This window comes from Mixophyes fleayi, chromosome 6 (assembly GCF_038048845.1).
Source record: "Mixophyes fleayi isolate aMixFle1 chromosome 6, aMixFle1.hap1, whole genome shotgun sequence".
Lineage (NCBI taxonomy): Eukaryota > Metazoa > Chordata > Amphibia > Anura > Limnodynastidae > Mixophyes > Mixophyes fleayi.
In genome coordinates this window covers 212,854,252-212,868,595 of record NC_134407.1, presented here as the reverse complement: position 1 = coordinate 212,868,595, position 14,344 = coordinate 212,854,252, and the positions used below count along the sequence as shown (strand labels likewise).

The window sequence follows — 14,344 nt, the reverse complement described above, 5'->3', positions numbered from 1 at the left end:
ATAGTAGCTGGCAAATCTATTGGCAGCGTCTAAGGGGTTGGAGACACGTCACCCTCTAGAGTCCGCAAGGTGTTGAATATGATTAATCACGTTTTTTCCTCTCAGAGTATATATATTTTTAATCATGGATATATCATTATGTCAGATCCACCGTGTCATAGGGAATGAGATAAAATTTGGGAGCAAAAAATGAAATCCTAATGCGATCACTCCCCCGGCGGTACTGTAAGTGACGCCAGCCCGACAACATATGCATTAGTTATGAATCAAAACAAGTACGCCAGCCCAAAAGAGGATCTCCCAATCGTGGCCAGGATAATTCAATCATTAAACTGTTAAACAAAGTCTAATAAAAAATATATAAGTTACTGATCTTGATGGGCCTATTTCAGTTTAGAGGCCTGGAGCTGTAGTTCCATCAGGCCTATTATTAATCTGGCCCTGATTATAACACTGTTACGTGCCCTCATTGGCTCACCTTTACATAATAGTCAAAGCAATGTAGTCTATTCATTTATGGCTATAGCAGTATAACTAATAGTTGATGGTTAAATGCAGAATGGAACGCTCAAAACTTTCAGAGGGAAAAGTTTCAGGTGACGTGCGAGTCAAAAGTATATCCTGATCTTATCTTACTAACTTAACATAGCCTCTATGGTATCCTAATTGTAACGGGTTGTCAAATTCCTGAGTATGGATGAACATTGCTATCTCATTGCAACTGTAACATTGTACGTGATATCCTATGAGACAATACACCCACAGCATGGTGTGGGACTGTATATAATTTTGAATAAGAGATTGTGATTGAGCACTGAGTTTTCGTTCTTATGACTAAATGTGCTTTCTACAATAGTAGCTAGTCTATGGATTGGTTGAATAGCCTTATCTACTCCAATTCATGGGAATAAATTAGTAAAAAAAAAATTGGTAGTCTCATCTACATGCTAAATATTATCCAGTTCTCTTTTACAATGTATTAAATGTGGTATAATGTGTCCAATGTAACAACATCTTGATGATCTAGGTAGACTAGAGGAATGGCCAAGAGAGTGACAACTACAGTTTAATGTCAAAAAATGCAAAATCATGCACTGTCTGAATATTGTAAACATCACGTGATGTAGGATATCATAGAAGTGTAAGTTTTGTTGAGTATAAATTGCATTAAAAATCTAAGAACATCCTGAGATCTGATGGAGATCTGAGGAAATCAGTTTGATGTGGAAGTGAAATTGTGTTAGATGCAGGATTAGAGTACATCCTGATGTTAATCTGGGAATGAAATATTGCAGTCTGTGCAGAGTTTTATCTGATCAGGGTACTGGTTTACCCCCTGCCAAGACTAGTCTCTAAAACTGTATAAAAAGAGAGCACATGTACACTGAAATGTATCATTCTGGTGTTCCATCTGACCTGACCACTGACACCTTTAATCAGTGGAACTGTTCTTGTCAGGACACTTGAGCTAAATAAACATCACTCTGCTTCAAGACCCTGCTTGACAACTTCTTCAATATTGCTGTTTTCCTGTGACCTATAGATTAGGCCCTAAATCTAATCCGTCCTCCGGCTGTTCTGAAGTTTGGACCCAGCTCCTAGTACCACCGCTCTGTCCCCTACCCAGCAGTTTTGGCCAGTGTGATGGGCCAGGGGGATCCATCTACAGCACCCTGATCCATAGTAAGCGGTCAGGGGTACCAGCCCAAGTGTACCAGCAAGGGAGTACACTAGCAACGACAGTTACCCAGAAGGAACGTGGTTCTGGATGCCATAAATGAGTCCAGTGGTGGCAGCAGGCTCCTCCTGCTGTGACAGAAGGGGCGTATTCGGAATAACGAAAGGGGACGGTGGCAAAGTAAGCCCAGCCGGTTCCCAGTAACAACAGACAGGTTGGCATAGGTCCATCCTGTCAAACTAGTGTACATGGATTCAACGTCATGATTTCCCTACCACGTGTCTGAGCTAAGAGAGAGATCTTGTAACTTAGATAATTGTTCCATGTTGAATGAGGTTATTTCTGTTTTAAAGAGTTAATGACTCTCATGAATGCAAGATTTATTGTGAAGTTTATCTTTATTTTTACAATAAACATAATATGAAAGTGAAAGTAAATAAACTACTTTGCTTCCAATATGTTCAAGTAACAGTTAATTTCCAGGATCCCTCTTTCACATGAAAGCTGGAAAAACAATAGGCATCTTTATGCGTCAAGGTCCAGCCTGAGGCCAGGGTCTCTCTGGCTGCATTCCAGTTTTATACTCAGAGAACAAAGGGTCTTACATCGAAGAGTATGAATATAATTTCTGACTCCCTTTTGGTGTACTAATAATATGAAAGAATATATTCTTGCACATGTGCTGAAAGCATCTGAGACAATGCCCTGACATAATATGTGGAGATGTCTTGGCCCAGCCTTTGATCAGAGAAGCATTTTACAATACACACGGAAAAGTATGAAAACAACAAAGTGGAGGTCAGTGGCCATTTTGCTAGGCCTGTCACAATAATACATCTAATGCATCCCTAATATAAGACTGTAAGCTTGTGACAAGAGGGTGTAAATGTTGATCCACAAATTTGTTCGCATTGTGTCCCCCAATGCCCCAGACAATAAGCTTACCAGGGGGGCACACCTAATTTTTATGTATCATATGCAGGACATATAATGTTGGCGTTTTTGGATTTTCCACCTACAGTTAATTGTATTCAGCTTTTTGTAACGATCCCCTTCTTTAAATCACCTTCTATTAGATTGTGGTAGATCTTTAAGTAATTGGCAGTGGGGTTAAATATTAACCTTTTGTAGCAGGTGGTGTCTTTTAGTTGTTGGTAAATCTCTGCTACATATTTCTCACAAGGCCAAAGGACTAAGGGGTATATTTACTAAACTGTGGGTATGAAAAAGTGGTGATGTTGCCTATAGCAACCAATCAGATTCTAGTTATCATTTATTTAGTACATTCTATACATTGACAGCTAGAATCTGATTGGTTGGTATAGGCAATATCTCCACTTTTTCAAACCCGCAGTTTAGTAAATATACCCATAAGTTTCCCCCTTTGTCTTCCCAATTTTATATTTCCCTTAGGGCAGTTAGTTCTTGTTTACTCAGATTTTTATTAATTCTGTAGTTGCGTTTCGATTTTTACATTAAGATATCTAGATCCTTAGTTACCAAGTCCACGTAAACTTTTACCTGTGGACAAATAGATAAATCTGGAGAAAAAGTGGATTTTTTCTTCAATATCAGACTAATTAAACCTTGTGTAATGTAATATATTTTAATAGAACATTGTTATTTCACTGTTAGATATTTGTAGGTTATATATAATCTTTATGTCCAATTTGATAAATATACGAAAAAAAGTTATAACAATATGTTTGATGGATTAGCTTTAAGGCAAATGATTCCTAATTCTATGATTCGGTCAGATAATATACTAGTAGCAAGACTGAATATCGGGATATGACTTGGTAACAACAAGACAAACAGCAGCTGGCAAACATTTAACAGTATCCTGAACCCTGGAAGAAAAAGATATTTATCAAGAGGCAGTTATGAAAAAACACAAATTATCTGTCATTTTTTTAAAGCAACAATTTTATTAAAGGCAAAGTGCATGGGTTTGTCATAACCGACGCTTGATAAATATACCCTTATACTTGTATAATGGTAAAAGCTTCAACATTCCACAAGAGATAAAGATTTAAATATTTGAACGGGACCTGAATATTGAAAATTATCAGTGTAAATATACCATAATATATTTGTCCAAGAATAAATTAATAGGCAACACACAGCATTGTAACATGAATTGCAATTTTTAATATACAACTAACTTCTCACATCCTTCACATTCACTTAAAATTGACTTTTGATTTTAAATATTTTGCTTCTTTCAAAGGTGAGAAACTTTGTAATTCTGGTGAATATTATTTTAATCAATTATAAATTATTATTATTGTTATTGTAGCGCCGTAAAGGGACAGACAGAAACACGATACAGGGAGAGACAGCACGGAACAGTTAACAAAAAGCACAGTAACTCGGAAGCTCAATGTACAGCTAGATGAGAGGTGAGAGCCCCCAGCGGGGTAGCTAGATGGGCAGAAGGGCAGGAGGACCTCACGGAGGAGACAAGGAGCAGGAGAGCAGAGTTAAGGTGGTGGAGAACATGAGGAGAGGAGGACCTGCTCGAAGGAGCGTACAATCTAAGGGGAGGATAGGACGGACAGAGACACAAGGGTAGAAGGAGGAAAGGGGGAGAACGCAGAGAGGGAGAGGGGGGAGAGGAGAATGACAAGGAGGGAGGCAGGAGGAGGGCAGGATAGGGAGGGCAGTAGGTGGGAGGCTGGAAGGAGGTCGGTTAGGTGGGGGACTGGAAGGCTTTGAGGAAGAGGTGGGTTTTTAAGGCCCGTTTGAAGCTGGACAAGTTGGGGGATGTTCTGATGGAGCTGGGGAGCTGGTTCCAGTGGAGGGGGGCAGCGCGGGAGAAGTCTTGGAAAATAAATCTAAATTATATATTTTAATTAAGTTCATATAACATCCCAGAGTGCCCCAATTTCTCTCACTCTTTTATGTGATGACAATACAATAAGTGTATTTGGGTGCAATCTAAATGTAGTGACAATCAATACATCTTAATAGGGATGTAATAACATCCAGTGCGGATAGAGTGCTTTTGACTGATGCTACACAAGGTGTATAGATAAATAATTGGATAATATAGGAGGTGCAGGATCAGTAATAGGATAATATATTAAGGATCACAGTAATAGGATAACATAGGAGATATATGACAGTGAATGGGCGGCATGGGCTGTGTGTATAATATAATAAGAATAATGGAGACACAGATGAGGACTGATAGACAATTACAAGGTGAATGAATGAGGAATGGTGGAATTTCCCACAATTATCTCTCAGTCCTGTGAATATTGTTACTTATTAATATTAATTAGGTCAACACAGCTCTTCGCCACTCGGAAACAAGGGACCTTCTTGGTTTAAATCTCATTGGTAGTAATGCACTTGTGTGAGGAACTATAGGTAGTCTCTTTATGGGGAAGAATAAACTAAGCACAATCCGGCCTGTGAAACGCAGAACCCGGAAGACGAGTGGAACGCAGAACCCGAAAGACGAGTGGGACGCAGAACCCGGAAGACAGGTGGAACGCAGAACCCGGAAGTAACGTGCGGCCTGCTGCAGTGATCACAATCAGAGAGAAAGGAGTGACTGCAGGTAAATGATGAGGACACAGGGGGAGCTCATAGTGACTGATGCACATTATACACAGGAGGGGAGGAGCCTGATGTTATCATGTGATCACGGTGTAATAAGAGGTAGATGGTTCTGCCTCATGTACTGGGGGGGATACATTACTCATTTGTAATCTGAAGTCATGTGACTGATAGGTGACCTGTTATATACAGACTATAAAGTTCCATGCCTCTCAACTTTTATATTTTCATAGTCGGGATGGAACACAGGGGGTGGAGCACCCAGCTCCTTGTCCTTCCCTAAAAACACCCCTTCATTGCACCAGTGAGCAGCACTCATTTACAAACTGACCTAGAACTGTGACAAAAGCATCCCTCCCCACTGTCACCACCTAGGAAGTACAGTCCAGATTTGAGGTAACTGTCCCGTAAATCGGGACTTACATTTAGGATGTGTACCTCGCTGATGGGTGCCCTTTCATAGCTGATGCGAGCGGCATTGAAGGGGTGTTGTTAGGGGATGGGGCGCCTCCAGGAAGAGTGGGACACCCCCAACCCACGCACACCATCTCGACTTCAAAAATAGAAATATTGGGAGATATGTAAAAACCCTGATTCACGAGACAGTCCTCTCAAATTGGGACCGTCCTGCCTAAATTGGGACAGTTCCTAGGAATTTAGCTCTGACACAGATTATATTATATAATGTATTTCTAAACTTAGGGTCCATGACAGAGAGGGTTCTCTTCTCTTATGATGATAACAGTCATAAGACAACTTGCCAGGATTTTTGGAACCCCAGGATCTGTCTCCTGCTCCGTGATAGCGGCTGTCAATCAACTCTTAGGGGTATATTTACTAAACTGCGGGTTTGAAAAAGTGGAGATGTTGCCTATTGCAAACAATCAGATTCTAGCTGTCATTTTGTAGAATGCACTAGATAAATGAAAACTAGATTCTGATTGGTTGCTATAGGCAACACCTCCACTTTTTCAAACCCGCAGTTTAGTAAATCTATCCCTTAGCATTTGAGGCTAGCAGCCATGAAACTTTATGGTGACAATTGAAAGAAAAGCAGAACACAGTATAAGGGTCTCTGGAAGGACTCAGAATACAGCCATGGAAACAAATGTGCAGTAGCACAACACATTTCTCCAAATAGGTTTCAGGAAAGGCCAAGACTCCTGGTCATGAGAGGACCACGAGTGCACATAAGCTATATCGCATTGTGTAGAAGTCATTGACTAGTTTTACGAAGCTGGATTAGAGGCACTTATGGGGCCTATGACCAGGGCCAGGGCTCTATGGCTCGAGTGAAAGATGAGACTTTATAGTCAGTCAGTGTTTCATATTTGACTGTTATTTGTCTATGTTACATTTATACTCTGATGTTTATTATTATTATTGAATTGATTTCTAGAAAATTGAGCTGTGGGGAACCAAAGAGTCTTTACTAGAAGGTGAAGGTGACACAAGCCCTGTATAATCACTGAGGATGGACAAGGACAGGAATCACATTACAGAGAAGATATTAAATTTCACCCTGGAGATCATCTACCTGCTGACTGGAGAGGTGAGAGATTCTGGGAGTGTCACAGTGACATCACTTATCTCTATCAATAAAACAGGGACCTGATTGGAGAAGTGAGGTGTTCTGGGAATATCACAGTGACATCACTCTTATCTCTATCAATAAAACAGGGATATGACTGGTGTTGTGAGGGATTCTGGGAATATCACAGTGACATCACTCATATCTGTATCAATAAAACAGGGACCTGATTGGAGAAGTGAGGGATTCTGGGAATATCACAGTGACATCACTCTTATCTCTATCAATAAAACAGGGACCTGATTGGAGAAGTGAGGGATTCTGGGAATATCACAGTGATATCACTCTTATCTCTATTAATAAAACAGGGACCTGATTGGAGAAGTGAGGGATTCTGGGAATATCACAGTGACATCACTCTTATCTCTATCAATAAAACAGGGACCTGATTGGAGAAGTGAGGGATTCTGGGAATATCACAGTGACATCACTCTTATCTCTATAAATAAAACAGGGATATGACTGGTGATGTGAGGGATTCTGGGAATATCACAGTGACGTCACTCTTATCTCTATCAATAAAACAGGGATATGCCTGGTGATGTGAGGGATTCTGGGAATATCACAGTGACATCACTCTTATTTCTATCAATAAAACAGGGACCTGATTGGAGAAGTGAAGGATTCTGGGAATGTCACAGTGACATCACTCTTATCAGCATTAATGATACATTAACTCGTACCACGTTTGAAAAATATTTCCTGGTATCCTTTGCTGTCAGGTGTCTTTGTACCTGTTAGCGTGGTCCAGACATCGCCCACTGCATTTTCCTAGCCATAGCAGTCCTGTGAGAGTCACATTACATACAAAACTGCAAACATTTATTATTACCTTAATACCAGGATAGTAGAAAAGTGCAGATATGAACCCTGAAGTTATTCAAGCTCTTATCATAAGCTCAACATTTAGCTACTATGTTTTAATTATTTTAATTTGTTAAACACTAGCAGAGTGTATCTAACATCACCTTTAATGTAAAAATGTCATCTCGTGTGAATTCAATCATGTACGCTTTACGCAAAGGCTATTTGCACTGTGGATTTTAGAACCACTGACATAATGAAGATGACACTGTGGTGATCCTCACAATATTATTTTATTTTTATTTTTTTACAGTTTGTGATAGATACATTCTGCTAAGGGTGTAGCTAACACTTAAAAAAGTCATTAACATACAATTGCATTAACAAAAATGTCAAATAGGTGGACATATCTTTTATCAGGGGACTAACCTCAAACATGTCCTGTGCTTAATTGTGTCTAGTATAAGGCAGTGTACATGCTAGACTCAGTATTATATTATCTTCTGGCTATAAGTTGTGCCTGCTATCTGTTTGTATATTCTGTTATGTTTTCGGAAATGTCTAGACCTGGCCTTGCCCTCAATAACGCCATACCCTCCAGTGACATATCCCTTGTCATTAGGCGACACACTAAAGCTATTGTTTTGTGTGAAAACTTTTACACCCCATTAAGAAGAGAGAGAAAATAATGGAACTGTACTAAATCTTGAGCTCCACAAGCAGTTATGAACATAATCATAGAAACAGTTAACAAGTCCATGAAGAGAAGGATATTCTGTATAGTGTTTACAAGAGAATATCATTAATGGAGGACCTTAAGATTTGCCAGTATATAATGGAAGTAACCACAATAAAATGCGTAATCTGGGCCACTTAGACAGGGCTTCTGTGAGTCAGCTTTGTTGAAAACTATTGCCAGTCTTGTGATCTTACTTCTGTCCCTATCAATGCTGGGAGTACCCACATTAAAATGCTATTATGGCAGCTGTATAAACAAATCCTTGTACATTTTTTTGGGGAAGAAAGTACTCTGATTAAGAGTGAGACTACGTTATATCATGCAGACATGGTAGACTGAATATTAAAATAATGTAATAGTTTCTATGGAAAAATATTCCCAATATATTGTATAGACACAGTGGGCCTGATTCGGTAAGGAAAGTAAGGCAAAAAAATAGTAAGTTTTCTCCTGGACAAAACCATGTTACAATGCAAGGGGTGCAAATTAGTTTTTTATTTTGCACATAAGTGAAATACTAACTGTTTTTTTCATGTAGCAGACAAATACTTGATAGCTTTATTTGTTAACTGAAATTTAAAGTTGATCTAGAGCATGCCCTACCCCAAATGGAAATCTGCCTTCACATTTAAAATTTACACTCTCCTCCAATGTAACATAGTTTTGCCAAGGTACACGGTTACACTTTTTTTTTTTTTGCTTTCCTTAATGAATCAGGCCTTATAAGTATATTTGTAATCTGTGTCTTTATATTGACTATTCATTCTGAGACATTTCCCAGCAGTGGGACTAGATTACTCACGGGGAATTTTAATTAGTGTGGGTTTTTATTTACACAGGGCACTGAATTATGGGTTCCAGGATTCGTAGAAAAGTCAGGGTTCAGGCAAATCTTAAAATCTGGATTCTATGAAATGTCTATAAAATCACATATGTAAGTACAGGAAACCGCAGATGTTGATTGACCTCTGAATGTCATCACAGTCTGGCTCACCCACGCTTGCTGGACGTGTTATTTTGGGCAAAGGGTTTGCAGATATGTATCTGAATTAGTTGTCTTTTATGTTTACTTATACTCCCTGACCCTTGAGCTTATGGTCATCATGCTGAGTGCTACATAATGGTCGCTGGCGTTAAATTTGTATGGCATGTACCACTCCAAAGATCAGCCCAACCTACCTTATGAAAAAATGCGTCTCTGCATCTGAAAGTTCTTCCGAAGAATCTCCTCTGTCGGTATCATGAAATATCTCATGTATCATATGGGGAAAGAGATTACGGTATTGAACTGAGTGGTCAATATGGCCCAGAACGAGTTCTCAATTTCGTCATACATCTTTCTCTACTTTAACGTTGTATTCATGTGGTCTTGTGTTATCATTTCACCTCTTCCAACACACGACCATCTTCGGTGCACTGATATTACGTCTACTCATATATATATGTTTTCAGAACTCTTTAGTAAATTTTAGGAAAGCAAAGGGAGGAACACACTTGCGCTCCCATTCACACTGAATTGTAAAGCTAAAGTTAAAACTTTCAAATTAGCCTTCCCAGAAGACATGCCGTAGCTCCCAAATGTGAGCCGTCGTGTACTGTAGCTACTAAGGCTTCAAGAACGCAGATCAAATCCATCCAATTTAGAAACACTTTGAATGGGATTTTGTCCGCAAGCCATTATATAGCTATACACCTTCTGCAAGCTCAAAGCATACGTACTAACTATTGTCGGTAAAACTACATTAATGGTGGGATGGACAACAAAGGAGATGTAAGTGTTGTTTTGCACAAACTCTAAGCTAATTATGAATACCCGAGACAAGGGGGTAAATGTAGGAAGCTCCAATTTCTGCATGTCTCCGGAAATCGGCAACTTTGCAGGGAAAATTTAAAGCGGCAATGGCTGTAAAGGCAAGTTTGCCTTTACAATCCATCGCTTATCTCTCCTTCAGCAAAGGAGAGTTAAGGCGGGATTTGACCCCTTAAATTTGAACATATAACATACCAAAGAAACTTTTGACACATCCCACTAATTCTAGACAGACTTCACATAATGGTGAAAGGAAGAAATCATAGCACATTCTTCCTGGGAAAGGGAGCGGGGGAAAAATCTAAACACAGCGGGTAAGTGACAGAACTAGCCTGTTTCCTGTCCCAATATACAGTATAATTACAAAAAGGCAAATCAATGGAATGGAGAAAAATAAGGAAGGGTGCAGAACCCAAACTCCTGCAACATTAACGTTGAGTAATCTATATTAGAGCAACCCAACACTAAGAAATGCTTATAAAATACAGGCATTTTAGACAGTGATGTCACTGGTTCAGTGCAAATTTATAAATTACTTATTGTTGAACCCACAAAATGGCTGCCCTCACTGTGTGTGGGTGACCGGTCCAGTTTAAGTAGCTTAAGTTTTCTAGTGGTTCATGTTGGGAAGTTGATGTAGGCCATGCACCATTTTAGTTGCCCTTCTTTGTACAGTCTCTAATGTATTTATATTCTTCTGGAGATATGGCTTCCAGAACTGAACACAGTATTCTAGATGAGGCCGTACCGATGAGCTATACAGTGGCATTATTACTTATTTCTTTCTGCTACTGATTCCTCTCCCTATGCAACCAAGCATCTGACTTGCCTTCCTCATTGCTTTGTTACATTGCATATGTCGAATCTAAATCAGATTGTTCACCTGTAAGTGTCAGTTTATCAGTCATGAGCTCATCAGCTGGAGAGAATTAAATACACTGCATGGTTTGCGTGGACAATTAGCTCTGCTTTATTAGTTACAAGTCCCTATCTATATAGCACAAAATCACGTATTACAGAAAACTACGCCCCAAAAGGTTTTAACCACTCATGTTCCCTTTACACAGATGTTTGGTACATTCTCTCATTTTCACACAGGAATACTCCCCAGGGGGGAGTTGCTTATCTCCTGTGCTGCCATATTCAAGGCCATGAGCTCAGTCTCCTGCAAATAATGAATTACTCCTACAAACTAGCTGTATCTAATCTGTCTTTAAGCTATAAGAAAATAAAATGGCTATAAGGGAACAAGATGGCGTCAGCTTAGCAAAATCACATTTCTCACATATATGCCTTTAGGTCACCTGAAATTGTGGCTCCTAGATCCCTTTCCTCCTCAGTAGTTTCCATTATAGTGCCGTTAATATAATATTTAGGCTTTGCATTTTTTGGCATTAAACTGTAGTTCCTATGCTCTTGACCATTCCTCTAGTCTATCTAAATCATCAGTCATTTGTTTTACCCCCTCTTGGTGTGTCTACCCTGTTCAATATCTTTGTGTCATCTGCAAGAAAGCATACTTTCTCTTCAATACCATTTGCAATGTCACCAATAAAGGTATTAAAAAGCACTGGTCCAAGTACAGATCCCTGAGGTCCTCCACTGGTGACCTTTCCCTCCTGTGAATGCACTACTACAACTCTCCATTGAACCATCTTATAATCCAATCCCAAGCTTTCCAGTTTATTTAACAGTCTGCGATGTGGGACAGTGTCAAATGCCTTACTAAAGTTTAGATAAGTTATATCTATGCCCCCCCTTGATCTATTACTTTAGTCACCCATATACTTAATGTTTACACTGATGTAATTGATTTTATTACTTCTCTCTCAATGCAAAGGATTACACAGTTGTGAAGCGGACATGTAGTGAAAGATTCACACCTCACAATCTTCCCTGTGTATCAGGAGGACTGAGCAGGACCCAGAGCCCCATCACGGTGCCTCCACCTCACTCACTGATACATGAGAGAAACAATGACCAGAGGATTCTAGAACTCACAAACAAGATCATTCAGCTGCTGACTGGAGAGGTGACTGCTGGGAATGGGACATTATACAGTAACACCAGGGGATGTGTCTGGGTGATGACTGTATCATTGTGTGTGTCAGGTCAGGTGTGAAGATGTCTTTGTTTATATCTACAGGAATATTTAGAAGAAAACAAGGATATGGAAATGGATAATCACCAGACACTCTTATCACTGGGTAAGTTGCAGTTTCATCACTGTATTGGAGCATATTTTGGATTCATTCACTATGTGTATAAATACATATGTAATATCTCCCTAATGTGATCTATAAGGGTATTAGAAATTCTGTGTCATTGAATGCCTGATTAAAATAACAGAACCTGTTCAAAACCTGTTCAAAATTGCCCAAAACCTGGGTAATAGGTACGTCCTCAAAGTAGTGAAGATAGTATGAATATCCATATAAGTCAAGTATATGTTCAGTTTTTTCTTGCATTGCCTAAAAGAGAAGAATAACAAAATACTCATACTTTGCTGAATAAGATGGATACAAAGAGCATATACAGGAGTACTGGACACAGATTTGCTGGACTAGTATGGCACAAGCCTTACATGTCTACTCTGTGCTGTTTGAGGAACCTGTTTCTTCTTAATCTTCTGCCTGTGGCTTCCTGCTTACCTCCATTCCCCTCCTCATATCTTGACTTGGCCCCCATCTCATTTTTCTCACTAACACAATTACACTAGTGGACAGTCACCTGTGTCTTCTGAAATACGTTGGTACTGTTAACATTGTAGAGGTCTGATTGGCTACAGGTTATTTTTTTATCCCTGGCCACTGCAAGTCACACGGATGAGCAGAAGGTGAAGGATGATAAATAAAGGGGCTCTTATACACATTGAACTTAGTCCAGTCACTCTTTAGAATGACTAGGCATGTGTATAATGCCTGGACTCTACACTTTGCCTGAAAGACATTTAATTATTGAATTCAGTTTTTAGTTTTAATCGAAAAAATCATGACCAGGTTGGATACTAATATTCCCACACATCTGCCACCAGGCTTACCATCTGTGAACTCCATTGTCACTCAAAGACGAAAACATGCACCATGTCATACTCCCTTCAACAATATTTATACATATTCTAGAACCAGCCATTTTCCTAATAGTACAAGTCAAGAGTGGTGAAATGGGAAACATCTCCATGTGTCTGTGGCCTCTTCTCACCAATGAGCATGTTCAGTCAGCCTCCACTCACAAGCCTTATCAGACTGTTGGTTCAAAAGCCTGAATGGACATATTAGACCTAACTGATCTTATCCATTTCCCTGCACTCCATCTCCCTTGTGTCCCTACAGGACTTCCTGTAGAGAAAAAGAAAAATAATCAACTATTCATTGGCTATACATTTTATTGTATTGGGCAGCACGGCGGCTCAGAGGTGAACACTTCTGCCTCACAGCACTGGAGTCATGAGTTCAATTCCCGACTATGGCCTTATCTGTGTGGCGTTTGTATGTTCTCCACGTGTTTGCGTGGGTTTCCTCCGGGTGCTCCGGTTTCCTCCCACACTGTGTGTGTGTATATGTTAGGGAATTTAGACTGTAAGCTCCAATGGGGCAGGGACTGATGTGAGTGAGTTCTCTGTACAGCGCTGCGGAATTAGTGGCGCTATATAAATAAATGGTGATGATGATGTTGATGATTGTTGCATATAAAAATGTTCCTTAATACTTTTTCTTACATTATTTTTGACAGACATATCATCGACCACGCTTAAGAAAGAATCAGGATTGTGTGAAGGAGGAAACCCCACAGACCATATACAGTATACATCTATTCATATTAAAGAAGAATCAGTTTCATGGGAAGAAGGAAATCTCCCACGCACTGATAATTATCCACACTATATTTCTACTACTATTAAGGATGAATCAGTCTCACGTGAAGAAGGAAATCCCACAGAAACTGTTGTGTATACACCCACAGATCATACACAATATACATCTATTTGCAATAAGGATGAGTCAGTCTCATGTCATGGAGAAAACTTTACAGACGCAGAACCTTACAAACTCTCAGATCATACACAATATACATTTACTAACTCTCAGAAGAGAGCAACTGCATGTGAAGAAGTAAAGTTAACAGATACTGAAACATTTCTCAATTTAAAATCCA

At 39.5% G+C, this 14,344-nt stretch overlaps 2 protein-coding genes and 1 long non-coding RNA gene across 5 annotated transcripts in view; 2 read left to right on the top strand and 1 right to left on the bottom strand.

The window, feature by feature from the left end:
- LOC142159906 (uncharacterized) overlaps window positions 1-14,344 on the top strand; it is a 543,776-nt gene that overhangs the window by 443,449 nt on the left and 85,983 nt on the right. The gene's annotated exons all lie outside the window — the stretch shown is intronic.
- LOC142159873 (uncharacterized) overlaps window positions 1-14,344 on the bottom strand; it is a 125,830-nt gene that overhangs the window by 45,330 nt on the left and 66,156 nt on the right. The window lies entirely within an intron of this gene.
- LOC142160070 (uncharacterized) lies at window positions 12,043-14,239 on the top strand. Its single transcript, XR_012693052.1, has 3 exons — window positions 12,043-12,221; window positions 12,336-12,396; window positions 13,922-14,239. It is a non-coding gene; the product is annotated as an uncharacterized LOC142160070 (long non-coding RNA).